We start from the raw sequence: 5,488 nt of genomic DNA on the forward strand, positions 1-5,488 counted from the left end.
GAAAAAGGGAATTTTGCTCCTTCAGAATCCATGCAAATGTCCTTAGTGCATCAATTTTTGTTCAGAGGAAGATTAACCTTTATAATCTAGAACAAAACACTACAGATACTTCTCATGTTCCTTAACTGAAACCACACTAAGGGCCCACCGCCGACACTGCCAAAATTCTCATGTTACTACAACGTGAGGCAACCCGTATCCCAAAAACAGTCGCAGACACAAAAAAACAAATATGTTGGCTCTTCCCCATTCCATCCAACGCTTTCATGAATTGTCTGGGGGTCATGCTTCAAGGCGTCGTCAAACTCAACATGTATTTTTTTTTCAATGGAGGCCCCCTAATTAAAATAGTTTCCGTATACAGTTGAACCTTGGTTCACGCTTAACGAGCGTTTTGAAAGACGAGCAACTTTTTTTTTTTTTTTTTATTCTAACTCGGTTTGCGAGTGTTGTCTCGCAAAACGAGCAGAATTCAACCTAATGGGGTATGCAGTACCGCATTTGGCCAGAGGTGCCGCGGGGGCGCCGGTGACATCCGAAACGGTTCGGAGCCGTTCAGAAAAAATACTCTGAAACACTTGGAAATACTCTGTTCCCGAGTGTTACCAAGATCGGCCAAGCTATTTCCAAGGCTGTTCGGTGCCCCCCCACCCACCTCTGGCCACATGCGGTATTGCCATAGAAGTCAATGCGGAACGAATTATCTTTGTTTCCATTGACTTCTATGGGGAAACTCGCTTTGATATGTGAGTGCTTCGGATTACATGCATTCTTATGCTCGTGATCTAAGGTTCCACCACGGTACTCCTATTTTACTGCAAATCCATTTCAGTAAATGGTAAATTCCTGGTGATCCTGCTAGTATCTTGAAATTCATTAGCGGTGGCAACTCTCCTGCAGACTGATCTTCCCTCTGCAGTGTTGCCCCCTTCATGCAAATTCTCCATTTTTGTCTCCTGAACAGCCATGGTTGGGCATGACGTTCCCTGTTCCCCCCCTCAACTCCAGCATATCCACACGATGAGCGACATCAAACAGAAATTGCTTTATGCGTTGGTCTTCCCAAGCAATATGGCAGGAGCATAGGCGTGCGTACAGGGTGTGCCCAGGCACACCCTAATCGCCCTGTGCAAAACGGATTTCCCCTACTGACCTGGCTCCCCTCTTTCCCCTACTGGCTTTCCTCCTCTCCCACCGGTTGTTGCTGTGGATGTTTTAGGATCAGTGGGGCAAGGAGCTAGTAAATATGCCATTTACCGGCCCCTTCCCTTACTGAATAAACATTGTGAGTGATCGGCAGAGTGTGTTTGAGCTTTGGGGTGCACACCCTAATGCCAAAGTCTGCGCACACCTATGGGCAGGAGGGATGTTTACTTGACACGACATAATGGGTTATGTACACTCTAATCCCCCATTTGCCGCTATAACAGCTTCACATCTTATGGAAAGGCCGTCCACAAGGTTTAGGAGTGTGTCCATGGGAATGTTTGACCATTCTTTGTCCGTTGGGCAGTCCATTTGAATTGAACGGGCCGCTTTAACACAAGGCATGCTACTGCCCATGCATTTAATGCATCACAGTGGACCTGACTGATGGGAAGTGGCCTTCACTTTAAAGCCGGCCCCAACAGCAAGTTATACTTGCCTTAACTGCACTTACCCAGCTAGACAGAAAATCTTTGATCTGTCCTAGCCAGAGCTTACACAGGGCTGAGACCTCTCTCCCCACCCCCTGTGTGACACCCCTGAGTGACCAAGCACCAGCACAGTCGCATGCTACCCACGTACCTAGTAGTACCTTTTTTCGTGTTGAGTTCTGGTGGAGAATGGAGCCATGGCGGAGCAATGGGATGGTGAATATAGTCTGCTATGGGGGGGGGGGGACACTTGCTTGGGTCTGCATGGCTTGTGTGCAAACACTCATTCATTTAGGAAAAATTGTGCAACTCTTTACTTGAGTAATCCTTACCATAGACCGAAAAAAATCAGGGAAACATAATTTTTTAATCTATTTTCTGTTTTGAATGATCACTTTTTTTTAGCATTTTGAAGATTATTGAATAATCGCACACAATATAGGTGAATATACTAAAAACAAAACAAAACAAAAAAAAACATTTTTTTTTCTTAACCCTCAAAACTGAAATCTTTTGCGACCTGATCTTTTCATTCTAGTAAAGCCCCTTATATCTGATTTTATAGGTTTTTAGCTTTTTTTTTTTTTTTTTGCTACTATACAAGACTTTGCAGGTGTTTTTTTAAGCTTTTTCTCTGTATAAGATTCCAGCGACTTTCTTTCTTTTTAGCTGATCTTTTTTTTTTTTTTTGATGGACCTCACATGTATTTTATATTGGTGATATTTCTGTATTCTGAGACCGAAAGGGAATTTTTTTTTTGTGTTTACCAATGATGTGTGATAATCCTCCTATGACCAGCACATCGAGTGGAATATCAGTATTATATGCTGCTTTTAATGTGACTTTTTCTTATTGTATTTAGGATGACAGTGAAATGTTCTTGGACAATAAACTTTTTTTCTTCTAAACTGTGAGTGTTTATTATAAATTATCACCTCTTAAAAATGTATAGATTCTGTGACAAGTCGGCCAAGTTCTGGAATTGGGCTGCCCATAGATGGATTGAAATTCATCTGGTTCAGCAGAGACTGGCCAAGATTACAGAAGTTGGTTGGGACTGTTGGAAACATTTTGCTGATCGGCAGCTGCAGCCAATCAGCATTTTACAGGGTACTGCTTAGGAACAATTAACATGTGTAAACAGGGCTGGACTGGGACAACAATTTGGCCCTGGACTTCATCCAGACTGGCCCACTTTGATGGGTTTCTCCCACAGCGGCCGGACCACTCCCGCACCCCCCCCCCCCCTCCGGCCACCCAAGCCCCCTCTCCCCCTTCACTAGCCACTAGAGTAGAACGGCTGGTACTGGTCCTCTTATAGGCAGTACCATTGGGAAGCTAGACATTATTTCACCCGGGGCAAAGAATCAGTTTGGTGCCCCCCCCCCCTTATGGCAGAAGTGAGAAACTCCCAGGCCGCTGTCACTGTAGCCGGCCCACTGAGCCATCGGCCCACCGGGAAACTCCCTGTAGTTCCAATGGCCAGTCCATCCCTGTGTGTAAATGTCTCCTAGAATATAGCAATTTTTACCTAAAGGGGTTGTAAAGGTACAATTTTTTTCCCTAAATAGCTTCCTTTACCTTAGTGCAGTCCTCCTTCACTTACCTCATCCTTCCATTTTTGCTTTTAAATGTCCTTATTTCTTCTGGGAAATCCTCACTTTCTGTTCTTCTGTCTGTAACTCCACACCGTAATGCAAGGCTTTCTTCCTGGTGTGGAGTGTTGTGCTCGCAGCCTCCCTGCATGGCTGGATGACTTGCTCGCACCACTCCGCTACAATCAATACAGTGCAGTGTTTAGCGGCGCGGCGACCCCAGTGTCACCCCTATGTGGGCCGCACCCACATAGCAACGCCACTTGAGACGGCAGTGCTGAATAGACGGCGGGAGCTGCCAGAGTTGACTTTCAAAGTTAACCAGCAGGTGATTGGTTGATGGGACCACCAACCAACCAATCAATCACATGTTGGTTAATTTGGAGCATTAAATCTGGCAGCTCCCACTGTCTATTCAGTGCTTCTGTCTGCATGCCTCCTGCTCTGCAATAAGGTAGAAGGGGGCAGAGCTGCAAGGGGTAGGGGCTGTGTAATGTAAAGTGGTCCAGAGGTGCAGGAGGCTGTGTAATGTTAAGGGGTCTATAGGTGCCGGGGGGCTGTGTATTGTAAAGGGATCCAGATGTGTGGGGGCATTGTAATGTAAAGGTGGGCTGTGTAATGTAAGGGGATCCATAGGTGTAGGGCGCTGTGTAATGTAAAGGGATCCATAGGTGTAGGGCGCTGTGTAATGTAAAGGGATCCATAGGTGTAGGGGGCTGTGTAATGTAAAGGGATCCATGGGTGTAGGGCGCTGTGTAATGTAAAGGGATCCATGGGTGTAGGGCGCTGTGTAATGTAAAGGGATCCATGGGTGTAGGGCGCTGTGTAATGTAAAGGGATCCATGGGTGTAGGGCGCTGTGTAATGTAAAGGGATCCATAGGTGTAGGGCGCTGTGTAATGTAAAGAGGTCCAGAGGGCTGTGTAATCAAAGTGTGACAGGGCTGAAAATTGGCCTGGGCAGGAAGGGGGTGAAGGTGCCCAGTAGGCAAGTGATTAAAAGAAAGATCTGTAAGGTGAACTTACACTGGACCTGCTCCCCATCCACCCCGGTCCTGCTGAACCTGTGTCCCACAATCCTCTGCTATCAGGCACCTGTATGCCACTCCAGCGGTCTGGGGATTTGAAATAATCCTTGCTTTCTCTCCTTTCATCCAGTGCTGACAGGACAGACTATATGGATTCTGATTGGTCAGCGCTGTCCATGGTACAATGTTGAGCAACTAGAATGCCCCCAATATGTACAGGCTGAGGAGATTAAGCCGCTGAGATTTGAAATCCCCAGACTGAAATCTGACAGCAGGGGATCACAAAACACTGGCACAGCGGGACGGGGGGGTCCATTATAAATTCAGATTATCTGTAAAAGTGAACTTCAACTTTTATTGCGTTGTGTGAGGCGCGTTCCTAACTCTGCCTTTCAGAAAGTCAGTATCTGATCTCATGTTACAAAATGGTTCCACTGGGGGTCGAACCCAGGACCTTCTGCGTGTAAAGCAGACGTGATAACCGCTACACTATGGAACCTGTGTTGGTACTGATTTGGTCAGAGAGTGTAGATATACAGAACACCGTCTTCAACATATAAAGAAAAATGCAGCGCTTATAAAATTGCTATACCATATAATTGCATCTTATCCATAATGCATCAAGTGTCCATCAAATAATGTATAAAGTTCCCATGTAGACCATAGTGATCAACGATGTAAAAATCCTCCTTCGTAGTATCTTAGCCGTCATCAATTATGAAGAGTACAAACTCACCAGACCCAGTTGCAGTCTAAGATAGATTTAAGATGAGATGGAAAAATAAAATATTTTTTTGCATCCTTACAGGTCAACCTGAGACCATTTTGACATTCCTTGTGCAGCCTTTGGGTCTCGCATATCGGTAACGGGAGCAGAATTTGTAAAAGGACTGTTATGGCGGCGATTTCTAGCCTTCTCATCCAACATTTTACCAGTCTCCTACAGAAGTTTCTTAACCCCTTCCATACAGGGCATTTTCACCCCCTTCCTGCCCAGACCAATTTTTAGTTTTCAGCGCTGTTGCACTTTGAATGACAATTGCGCGGTCATGCAACACTGTACCCAAAGTAAATCTTTGTTTTTTTTCCCCCCACAAGTAGAGCTTTCGTTTGGTGGTATTTGATCATCTCTGCGGTTTTGATTTTTTGCGCTATAAACAAAAGAGCAACAATTAAAAAAAAAAAAAACACAATATTTTTTTACTTTTTTATTTACTAAATATCACAAT

At 45.0% G+C, this 5,488-nt stretch overlaps 1 non-coding gene across 1 annotated transcript; it reads right to left on the reverse strand.

Annotated features, from left to right (window-relative positions):
- Positions 1-4,685: 4,685 nt before the first annotated feature.
- TRNAV-UAC lies at positions 4,686-4,758 on the reverse strand. Its single transcript has one exon. It is a non-coding gene; the product is annotated as a tRNA-Val (tRNA).
- Positions 4,759-5,488: the final 730 nt, after the last annotated feature.

The sequence above is a fragment of the Rana temporaria genome, chromosome 9 (genome assembly GCF_905171775.1).
Source record: "Rana temporaria chromosome 9, aRanTem1.1, whole genome shotgun sequence".
Classification (NCBI taxonomy): Eukaryota; Metazoa; Chordata; class Amphibia; order Anura; family Ranidae; genus Rana; species Rana temporaria.